This window comes from Lepidochelys kempii, chromosome 2 (assembly GCF_965140285.1).
Source record: "Lepidochelys kempii isolate rLepKem1 chromosome 2, rLepKem1.hap1, whole genome shotgun sequence".
Taxonomy (NCBI): Eukaryota; Metazoa; Chordata; order Testudines; family Cheloniidae; genus Lepidochelys; species Lepidochelys kempii.
Genome location: NC_136381.1, coordinates 697,792 through 709,856, shown reverse-complemented (window position 1 = coordinate 709,856; position 12,065 = coordinate 697,792). Strand labels below are relative to the sequence as shown.

At 46.1% G+C, this 12,065-nt stretch overlaps 1 protein-coding gene and 1 pseudogene across 5 annotated transcripts in view; both read left to right on the top strand.

Moving 5' to 3' along the window:
* PUF60 (poly(U) binding splicing factor 60) overlaps positions 1-12,065 on the top strand; it is a 54,837-nt gene that overhangs the window by 20,348 nt on the left and 22,424 nt on the right. The gene's annotated exons all lie outside the window — the stretch shown is intronic.
* LOC140906221 (large ribosomal subunit protein uL2m pseudogene) lies at positions 6,566-11,999 on the top strand (annotated as a pseudogene).

The following is a 12,065-nucleotide window of genomic DNA, read 5'->3' as shown; positions in this document are numbered from 1 at the left end:
CCAGCCAAGGCTTTGTCAAGCTGGGCCTTAAAAACCTCTAAGGATGGAGATTCCACCACCTCCCTAGGTAACCCATTCCAGTGCTTCACTACCCTCCAAGTAAAATAGTGTTTCCTAATATCCAACCTAGACCTCATCCACTGCAACTTGAAACCATTGCTTCTTGTTCTGTCTTCTGCCACCACTGAGAACAGCCGAGCTCCATCCTCTTTGGAACCCCACTTCAGGTAGTTGAAGGCTGCTGTCAAATCCCCCCTCACTCTTCTTTTCTGCAAACTAAACAAGCCCAGTTCCCTCAGCCTCTCCTCGTAAGTCATGTGCCCCAGCCCCCTAATCATTTTTGTTGCCCTCTGCTGGACTCTCTCCAATTTGTCCACATCCCTTCTGTAATGGGGGGACCAAAACTGGACACAGTACTCCAGGTGTGGCCTCACCGGTGCCGAATACAGGGGAATAATCACTTTCCTCGATCTGCTGGCAATGCTCCTACTAATACAGCCCAATATGCCATTAGCCTTCTTGGCAACAAGGGCACACTGCTGACTCATATCCAGCATCTCGTCCACTAATCCCCCAGGTCCTTTTCCGCAGAACTGCCGCTTAGCCAGTCAGTCCCCAGCCTGTTGCAGTGCATGGGATTCTTCCTTCCTAAATGCAGGACTCTGCACTTGCCTTTGTTGAATCTCCTCAGATTTCTTTTGGCCCAATCCTCCAATTTGTCTAGGTCACTCTGGACCCTATCCCTACCCTACAGCCTATCTACCTCTCCCCCCAGCTTAGTGTCACCTGCAAATTTGCTGATTTTGATGAAAAATGGAAATGCTGGATTTCCACGAACATCAGGCCCAGAAGCTTTGGCACTCTTTGCTGCTGCCTACACATTGTACAGGCAGCATCTTACTCAATGATTGTGTACTTCGTTGCTTACTATGGCTGAGCTGTATATCTAGCCAGGCCCCTCACTTCAACTGGAGCAAGCCTCCCCCGCCAGGTGCTATTTGCACTTGAAAAGTCGGATAAGAAACAACTCTGACTAAATGAGGAACCAAATGTATGACCCTCTACTCTTCTTCCCCCCCCCCCCCCCCAAACTGCTATAGAAAAATCAAGCAGTGCACAAACTACAAGACCTTTGAAAATGAGACTAACCCAAAAAGCAGAATTTTTGGCAACCTTTTTCACCCCCGTCAAAATGAAAATTCAGTTACTACACCATCACCAAAATATTGCTGTGCTACATTAGGGCTACAGGTAGAATTTGTGCAAAACTGGGGTCATTTGGTCGCTGGGTTCCCAATATATTGCATGCGTGCCAACACCACAAGCTATGAGCTTTTAATTTTCAAAATGCTCTTAAATCCATGTGTTTAGCAAGATTATATTGAATTTTGATATTCCACAGCAAGGGGAGGGGGCTGGGTTGAGGAAACCTCAGGAAAGGGGGAAGCTCATGGAGATGAAAGGATCTGTTCGCAGTGAGTCAATTCATAGAGGGAAATTGATTGGTGATGAAAATGTTCTAAATTCAGCCTAAGCAAGTATGCGAAAGCCAAGTCCACCAGAGTCAGGATGAGTGGCAGCCCCTAGTCTAGGTTAAGAAGTTGTGACCAGTGTTTAGTCAAATATGTCTTGAAATGGTTCAGATGTTAAACCTCCTATCACGGTTCAGGGAAACTGCACCTGTATTTCCCCTCAAAGGTTCAGCAAGGGCATCCACTCTCAGGCTTCAGCTCCCCAGCTGTTGCCTTTTTGAGTGGAGACCCGTGTGTGTGTCCCTTTTGAGTGGGGTATTTCCAGGCTGTCCAGTTCCCTGCCTTCACTATTATTCCCAGCAAAGACAGTCTGCCTAAACAGGCCTGTCCGCTTTCTCTCCAGGGACAAGAACAGGTGTCATTGCTGCAATTATAACATTACCACACAGCACTTCCTATGTGAGCCTACTCTATTCTTACAGTAAAAAAGCATTACAGAAAAAACTTGTTCAGAATAATAAAGGAACCTACCTACTTGCATGGTAGTAAGTTGACCAGAGTCCACCCCACTCTAACATGGATTCTGACAGGAACAGTCCTTCAGACCTTCCACCCAAGGGTTACAAGTTACATCATAACTTAAGCTCAGAACAAGCACACGGTCTTACGGGGCCTCAGTAGTCCAAGCCTTTCCAACCCTTCAAGGGATTGGAACCTTCTGTGGACTAGAAATCCTGTCCGTTTGCTGGATCAGGAAGAAGGCCGTGAGCCAGTTTAAAAACCAGGTTATTTATCTAAAAATCCTTTCTTTGTCTGTCAGTCTCTGGAAATCCAGTTTGAACTAGTATATGTGTACCTGTGGGGGGGAAGAGGAGAGGAGGATTGTGTTCAAATGTTGATAATGGAGGAAGTACATTAGCATCCCCCTCACTACTAGAAAAGTTACAGTGCCATATACCAACTGCAATTTTAATGCAATGTACCCCACAGATATTAACTCTAATTCAATACTTACTTCAGTAAAGCTTATTTTAGTTCCGTAATCTTTGTGCAGGATGTTGCAGGATATTGTCAGCCTGTCACAACTCCAGTATGGAGGAGTTCTGTAATGTGAAAGCTGTAGCACCAAGATAAAGTTTAGACAGTGGTTCAAGTTGTACCAATGGGTACAGCAAAGGCTGCAGACAACCTCCTATTGATTCATTAACATGTCTGTTTCAGGGTCTTGCTTGCAATTTCCTTGGTTACAGCAAAGTGAACTTGGGAGGAGGGGTCATGAGGTACAGCTCAGGGCTGTGTGAAATGGATCAGATTCCTCAGTGCTGGTGGCATGCAGTAGAAGTGTGCTTGTCTCCAGTACAGAGACTCTCAGTTACTTGCTGCAGAGTAGCAACAGACTGTTTTCTGTTCGTTGCTGTAGAAGGGAGAGGTTTTGGGGTGGGACATAATTATCTGCCTCTTTCTATCCTCTTTGTCAGTTGGTGCCTCTGTGATATCTCTTGTTTCAGTGCATCTTTCCTGGCATGCAGACCTTTTCTGGCTGTTATGGAATGCTCTGAGACTCTCATGTTTGCTGCAGTTAATTAGGAGGACTCTTTAAAAACGTTTACTGCCATTATCTTTTATAAGCCTTTGGTTTCTTATTCAACTGTGAAGGACCAAGACACACATTCCCCTCTGAGAAGGATTCTTAGTTGTTTAGGCAGAGTTCTCCGGAAGATGCTGCTTTCTCCCTTTGAGTTTGATTGATACATCCTGCTATTTTAAAAGTGACTTTTCTGGTTACAAATGATTTATGCCTTAATCTAGGAAATACTCTAGTGAAAGGTTTCAGAGTAGCAGTCATGTTAGTCTGTATCCACAAAAAGAACAGGAGTACTTGCGGCACCTTAGAGACTAACAAATTTATTTGAGCATAAGCTTTCATGGGCTACAGCCCACTTCATCGGATGCACTGAATGGAACATATAGTAAGAAAAATGTATATACACACACATATACAGAGAAGGGGGAAGTTTCCATACAAACTGTAGGAGGCTAATTAGTTAAGATGAGCTATTATCAGCAGGAGAAAAAAACTTTTGTACTGATAATCAAGATGGCCCATCTAGACAGTTGACGAGAAGGTGTGAGGATACTTAACATGGGGAAATAGTCAATATGTGTAATGACCCAGCCACTCCCAGTCTCTATTCAAACCCAGGTTAATGGTATCTAGTTTGCATATTAATTCAAGCTCAGCAGTTTCTCATTGGAGTCTGTTTTTTAAGCTTTTCTGTTGCAAAATTGCCACCTTTAAGTCTTTTACTGAGTGGCCAGAGAGGTTGAAGTGTTCTCCTACCGGTTTTTGAATGTTATGGTTCCTGATGTCAGATTTATGTCCATTTATTCTTTTGCGTAGAGACTGTCCGGTTTGGCCAGTGTACATAGCAGAGGGGCATTGCTGGCACATGATGGCATCTATCACATTGGTAGATGTGCAGGTGAATGAGCCCCTGATGGCGTGAATCATAGAATTATAGAATATCAGGGTTGGAAGGGACCTCAGGAGGTCATCTAGTCCAACCCCCTGCTCAAAGCAGGACCAATCCCCAATTAAATCATGTGGCTAATGTGATTAGGTTCTATGATGGTGTCACTTGAATAAATATGTGGACAGAGTTGGCATTGGGCTTTGTTGCAAGGATAGGTTCCTGGATTAGTGTTTTTGTTGCGTGGTTGCCGGAGAGTATTTGCTTCAGGTTGGAGGGCTGTCTGTAAGCAAGGACTGGTCTGTCTCCCAAGATCTGTGAGAGTGATGGGTCATCCTTCAGGATAGGTTGAAGATCTTTGATGGTGTGCTGGAGAGGTTTTAGTTGGGGGCTGAAGGTGACGGCTAGTGGCGTTCTGTAATTTTCTTTGTTAGACCTGTCCTGTAGTAGGTGACTTCTGGGTACTCTTCTGACTCTGTCAATCTGTTTTTTCACTTCAGTAGTGGGTATTGTAGTTTTAAGAATGCTTGATAGAGATCTTGTAGGTGTTCCTCTCTGTCTGAGGGATTGGAGCAAATGTGGTTGTATCTTAGATCTTGGCTGTAGACAGTGGATCATGTGGTGTGTCCTGGATGGAAGCTGGAGGCATGTAGGTAAGTATAGCGGTCAGTAGGTTTCCGGTATAGGGTGGTGGTTATGTGACCATCGTTTATTAGCACAGTAGTGTCCAGGATTGTGTGGATTGGTCTAGGCTGAGGTTGATGGTGGGATGGAAATTGTTGAAATCATGGTGGAATTCCTCAAGGGCTTCTTTTCCATGGGTGCAGATGATGATGATGATGTCATCAGTGTAGCGCAAGTAGAGTAGGAGCGTTAGGGGACGAGAGCTAAGGAAGTGTTGTTCTAAGTCAGCCATAAAAATGTTGGCATACTGTGGGGCCATGCGGGTACCCATATCAGTGCCGTTGACTTGAAGGTATATATTGTCCCCAAATGTGAAATAGTGAAAGGTTGCTTGGGATGTGTTGCTTTCTGACATATTGAACTGGTGCTGCAGGCTTATCATAGAGTTCATCTGTTTAATTTCTTACTCTGGAGGATGCAGAGAACAGAGGCCCGCAGAAGTTAAGGTGGTTCCTTCTCGACTGTGAAAGAAGTAAAAAGGTGCCTTTGTAGAGCTTCTGGTATAGAATAAGTCCTGTGTGGCATGTGTCCCTCTGAACATTCAAATATATGGTATAGGGTTTTCTGTCTGCAAGCATAAATTCCCATCTTTGACAATGTTGCCCCAGTCTCATAAGAATGGCCACACTGAATGAGACCAATGGTCCATCTAGTCCAGTATTCTGTCTCTGACAGTGGCCAGTATCAAATGCTTCAGAGGTAATGAACTGAACAGGACAATTTTGAGAGGTTCATCCTCTGTTGTCTAGTCCCGTTTCTGGGAATTGGAGGTCTAGGGTAGGGGTGGGCAAACTGTGGCCCGTGAGCTGTTTTAAGCTGGCCCGCAAGCTGCACCATGCAGCTCGGCCCCGCTCCGGCTGGGGTGCTGGGTCGGGAGCCGCACCACGCGGCTCCCGGAAGCCGCTGCATGGCCCTGCTCTGGCTCCTACACACTCCAATGGGAGCTGCAGGGGCAGTGCCTGCAGATGGGGCAGCGTGCAGAGCCGCCTGACTGTGCCTCCGCATAGGAACCGGAAAAGGGACATGCCACTGCTTCCGGGAGCCGTTTGAGGTAAGCGCCGCTTGGAGCCTGCACCCCTGAGTCTTTTCCCACACCGTAGCCCTGACCACCCTCCCGCTCTCTAAACCCCTCAATCCCAGCCCGGAGCACTCTCCTGTACCCCAAATCCCTCATCCCTACCCCTGAGCCCGCATCCCCACCCCAATTTTGTGAGCATTCATGGCCCGCCATTTCTATTTCCCAATGTCACCCTCTGGCAAAATGTTTACCACCCCCCCCTCCAACTCCCCCGGTCTAGGGACACCCAGAGCATGAATTTGCATCCCTAACCATCTTGGCTTATAGACCTATCCTCCATGATGGACCTATCCTTCATGAATTTACCTAATTCTTTTTTGAACCCAGTTGTATTTTTGGCCTTCACAACATCCTCTGGCAGAGAGTTCCTCTACACATGGACTGTGCATTGTGTGAAGAAATACTTCCCTTTGTTTTAAACCTGCTGCTTGTTAATTTCTTTGGGTGACCCCTGGTTCTTGTGTAGGGGTAAATAACACTTCCTTATTCATGTTCTCCATACCATTCATCTCATTGTGGGCCACTCCAGCTCAGCGGCTTCCCTGGCAGCCAATGCCACATACAAGTAGGATCCCAGGATGTCTGAGGTAATGACTCAGGAAATGTTAGATCGGTTTGAGGGATTGTCTGTATAGGAAAGGTGTACAAATGTAAACTAATGTGTGAAATTAAAACAATATAATTATTCTGGTATAGCCCCCATTCTTCAAAATGGAGATATACCTATCTCATAGAACTGGAAGGGACCTTGAAAGGTCGAATCCAGTCCCCAGCCTTCACAGCAGGACCAAGTACCATCCCTTATTTTTGCCCCAGATCCCTAAATGGCCCCCTCAAACCACTGAGCTTCCCCCCCCCCCCCCATTGCAGTATAATAGTGGATTTTTTTTTCTGTTTAGCGTATGTGTGTTGGAAAGGGGCTAAACCAAAGTGACATGCCTATTTCTTACACTGAAATAGGCACATCCACAGAAGAGGTTATAGTGGTATGACTTCACCACTTATACCCAGTAAAATTTTCCCATGTAGACAAGACCTCAGAAGCTTTTTAATGATTCTTGAGTTCTGCCCTAAAACCTCAGTCATGCCAGCCAGTTTGCATTGCTACTAGCACCATAAACAGATGATAGGTTTTTGTGTGAGAACAGCAGTCGAATTAATGGGAACACAAGAGCTATACCTCATGCTAACTTGCTAGTGAAGACTGCCACAGTTCAGGGCAACTGCACCAGTATTCCCTTCTTGCAGTCCTGCAGTCTGACACCCATCTAGGCTCCAGGCTCCTTAGCCATCGCCTCTCTTGGGCAGAGACCCGTGTATATCTCCCTCCTGAATGGGGGATCTTTAAGGCTGCACATTTCCCTGCTTACATTATGATCATCCCCAGCCAGCTAGATTGTTTAAATAGGTCAGCATTTATTCTTTACTTTCTTTCCAAAGGCTAAAAACAGTGAAATTGCCGGCAGTTACAAGTTACTACACAGCTCTTTATAAGCAAGCACATTTATTCTTGAGGTGAAAGCATTACAGAGAAGGTATGTTAAAAACAATAAAATAACCTACACACATGCTGAAAAGCTTACCAGAGGTCATCCCAGTTCCAGCCTCAGACTCGAGTAGGTGTCAGTCTTTTAAAACCCACAACTGGGTTTACCCTGTGGTTACAAGTTCATAATTGTCTCAGATTCAGAACAAACATGAATACTTCAGTTTTTTCTTTATACAGTTTGGGATTTTGATCTTGTCCCCATGTAACAGGTGATCAGCGGAGAATGACTTGCTCCTCAAGGCAGGAAGGGCTGAGATTTTGCATAATCAGAAGTGGGGATTTACGTTCATCTTCCCCCAGATCTCTCATATGTCACATCTCCCCCTTCGAGAGGTTACATACAATCCCAGCCCACAATAATACGTAAACCATTCTTTTAACACAGTGGACCACAAAGATATTTAATCTTAATTCAATAAGGTCTCCCAAGGATACTTCAGGAAATTGCCCTATCTGTCACTATCGCAGGGCGACGACTCACTGCTGCGGCACCTCCTGCTGGTTGTCCAGGGAATTAGCTCTTTTCAGCCAGGAGCGCCTTCTGCTGTTCAGTGTCTCGCCTGCTGCTGGCCCTGTGCCTGTCCCGGACCCCGGTGCCCTTCTAGATTAGGATTCTGCCCCCTGGCAGTACCCCCTCAGTTTGGGTCCTCCTCTCTCAATGTAGCTAGTGTCTCTCTCTCTTTCTGGCCCACTGCCCTCTTATAAGGGCCAGCTGGGCCCTAATTACACAGGCTACAGCTGTGGCTGTTTTCCCAAACAGCCCAGCTTTTTCCATCTCAGCTCTCTCCCAGGGCTGTTTTAAACCCTTCAAGGCATGGTGGAGGGGACCATCCCGCCACAGTCACAAAGACAAGCCCTAAGTCACTGCCATTATATCCATTCCTCTGGGTGTGTTTCTCACGGTTGGTACCACACTACCAGCAGCCTCCAAACCTGAAGTGTTTCTCTAATTCTTCTGTCAAGGTCAGAGTGGAAGAGGTAGTTGCTGTCTATTCTCTTCACCCCCACCACAGTTTGCTTGCTGCAAGCTTAGTTTCTTGAAGCACCCCTAGCTAATACTTGTGTGGTCTCCCTGAACCCCATTCCTTGCATAGTGGCACAGTGTATTAACCAGGAAGCCGTCAGGACAATAGCCAGGGCCTTGCTGCCAGTGGGACATGCAACGTATGTGTGGGGTTGTAGTCTTCCATTGTGTGATGCAATTCAGTTAATCATCCCATACAGTATTTATATTGGCCCTTTTCAATTTGTTGGTAGCTGTCCAGATTGGAGGCTCTGTCTACAAAAGGAGCTTTCATATTACCATACTCTTCAGGATGATCCGATTTTGAGTGGCAGTAAATATAAATAAATACCCGTATTGAGCAGTGTCTGGTAATAAGAACCTGTGGTACAGAGGTCAACAGAAGCCCAGGTAAAGCACATGAAGGCTGCTGAATCCCCTCTCCCAAACCAACAAGATCACTAGCAGGTTCCTCTGGGCAGCCTTGTCTGCCTACCACTGTGGATGGGATCAGCGGGGGACACAAGCAGCGCTACCTCATGATTGACTTCCAGCGGCTGCGCTACGGACCTGGAGCTGAGTCAGGCCCCTATGAGGAGAAGGTGATCCAGGTCCAGTACAACTCCTGCAGGTCGGCTGATATCGCCCTGGTGGCCAGCAGCAAGCAGAAACGCTGGATCACTGCAACAGAAAACATGCAGCCTGGCGACCTCCTCAAAACCTCGGGGCATATAGGCAGGATGGCAGTCTCTGCCAATGAAGGGGATGCATACCCTTTGGGAGCTCTGCCTGTGGAGACCCTGATCAATAACCTGAAAAGCCACCCTGGGAAAGGAGAGCAGTACATCTGAGCAGCAGGGACCTGTGGGGTGTTACTGTGGAAGGTGAATGGAACGGCCATCATGCAGCTGCCCTCTAAGAGACACATGCAGGTGCTGGAGACCAGCATAGCCACCGTGGGGCGAGTTTCGAACATTGACCACAACAAGCGGATCATTGGGAAAGCTGGCCGGAACCGCTGGCTGGGGGAGCGCCTGCGCAGCGGATTATGGCACTGCAAGGGCAGTTGGGCAGGACGCAAGATCAGACCACTCCCACCCATGAAGAGATGTCAACCTGCCCACAGCAGCAGCTCGGGCTTGACACCTGGCCCCGGTGCCTGCCCCTCAATGGCTCTCAATAAAATCAGCTCCTACACACACACACACACACACACACACACTCAAAAGGAATAATTAACCCATTATTAACAGGACAGGGAATTCTGTGGAAAGCAGAGGGTCTGAAACAGATCAAGAGGCAATGGAAAATCCAAGTCTGTTGGGGATGGGATGGAATTTAATGTGTGTAATATATACCATAGGGGAGATAGTGCATCCTGTTGGGATGGCATCTAGAACAGCATGTGGAGTTTAGGAAACTATGAAAGATGTAAAAAATCTTGAGAAAATTCATAAAAGGGCAACAAAAAGAGACGAAGATCTGGGAAGAGACTGAGGGAGCTAAATGAGGAGAGTCTAAAAATATATAGACTTTCTAGATTTCTGAATGAAAGATTAGGTTGTGTTGGTGGGGGAGTGGCACAATATGTGAAAGAGAGCATGGAGTCAAATACAGTGTAAATCTGAAATGAATCAGACAACGTCATGATTTCTCTATGGATAGAAATTCCATGCTTGAAAATGAGTAGAGCACTAGGAATATGCTACCAACCACCTGACCAGGATGGTGGCAGTGATTGTGAAATGCTCAGGGTAATTTAGGCTACAGAATCAGAAAACCCAGTAATAGTGGAGGATTCCAATGATCCCCATATTGACTAAGAAAATGTCACCTCAGGATGGGATGCAGAAATAAAATTTCTAGACACCTTTAATGACTGCTTCTTCGAGCAGCTAGTCCTGGAACCCACAAAGGGAGAGACAATTCTTGATTTAGTCCTAAGTGGAGCACAAGATCTGGTCCAAGAGGTGAATATAGCTGAACCACGTGATAGCAATCATAATGTCATTAGATTTAACATCTTTGCAGGATGAAAAATATGAAAGAAACCTACCATAGTAGCATTTAACTTAAAAAAGGGGAACTACACTAAAAGGAGGAGGCTAGTTAAATGGATATTTAAAAAGAACAGTCACAAGAGTGAAATGCCTGGAAGTTGCATAGAAACATTTAAAAAACACCATAATTCATGTATAAACCCCCAATTTAAAAAAAAAGGGAAGAGGACCAACAAAATGGATGATCCACAATGGATGAGCAACAGAATAAAAGAGGTGGCTAGAGACAGAAAAAAGAAAAGGAGTACTTGTGGCACCTTAGAGACTAACCAATTTATTTGAGCATAAGCTTTCATGAACTACAGCTCACTTCATCGGATGCATACTGTGGAAAGTACAGAAGATCTTTTTATACACACAAAGCATGAAAAAATGGGTGTTTACCACTACAAAAGGTTTTCTCTCCCCCCACCCCACTCTCCTGCTGGTAATAGCTTATCTAAAGTGATCACTCTCCTTACAATGTGTATGATAATCAAGTTGAGCCATTTCCAGCACAAATCCAGGTGGACTCCTTCTGAAGGTCAAGACAGCAGACTGGACTTCTACATAGAGTGCTTCCGCCGACGTGCACAGGCTGAAATTGTGGAAAAGCAGCATCACTTACCCCACAACCTCAGCCATGCAGAACAACAGCCTCAGAAACAACTCTGACATCATAATCAAAAAGGCTGACAAAGGAGGTGCTGTTGTCGTCATGAATAGGTCGGAATATGAACAAGAGGCTGCTCGGTAGCTCTCCAACACCACTTTCTACAAGCCATTACCCTCTGATCCCACTGAGAGTTACCAAAAGAAACTACAGCATTTGCTCAAGAAACTCTCTGAAAAAGCACAAGATCAAATCCGCACAGACACACCCCTGGAACCCCAACCTGGGGTATTCTATCTGCTACCCAAGATCCATAAACCTGGAAATCCTGGGCGCCCCATCATCTCAGGCATTGGCACCCTGACAGCAGGATTGTCTGGCTATGTAGACTCCCTCCTCAGGCCCTATGCTACCAGCACTCCCAGATACCTTCGAGACACCACTGACTTCCTGAGGAAACTACAGTCCATTGGTGATCTTCCTGATAACACCATCCTGGCCACTATGGATGTAGAAGCCCTCTGCACCAACATTCCACACAAAGATGGACTACAAGCCTTCAAGAACATCATCCCTGATAATGTCACGGCAAACCTGGTGGCTGAACTTTGTGACTTTGTCCTTACCCATAACTATTTTACATTTGGGGACAATGTATACCTTCAAATTAGCGGCACTGTTATGGGTACCCACAGGGCCCCGCAGTAAGCCAGCATTTTTATGGCTGACTTAGAACAACGCTTCCTCAGCTCTCGTCCCCTAACGCCCCTACTCTACTTGCGCTATATCGATGACATCTTCGTTATCTGGACCCATGGAAAAGAAGCCCTTGAGGAATTCCACCATGATTTCAACAATTTCTATCCAATCATCAACCTCATCCTGGTCCAGTCCACACAAGAGATCCACTTCCTGGACACTACTGTGCTAATAAGCGATGGTCACATAAACACCACCCTATACCAGAAACCTACTGACCGCTATTCCTACCTATATGCCTCCAGCTTTCACCCTGACCACACCACACGATCCATTGAATCATAGAATCATAGAATATCAGGGTTGGAAGGGACCCCAGAAGGTCATCTAGTCCAACCCCCTGCTCAAAGCAGGACCAATTCCCAGTTAAATCATCCCAGCCAGGGCTTTGTCAAGC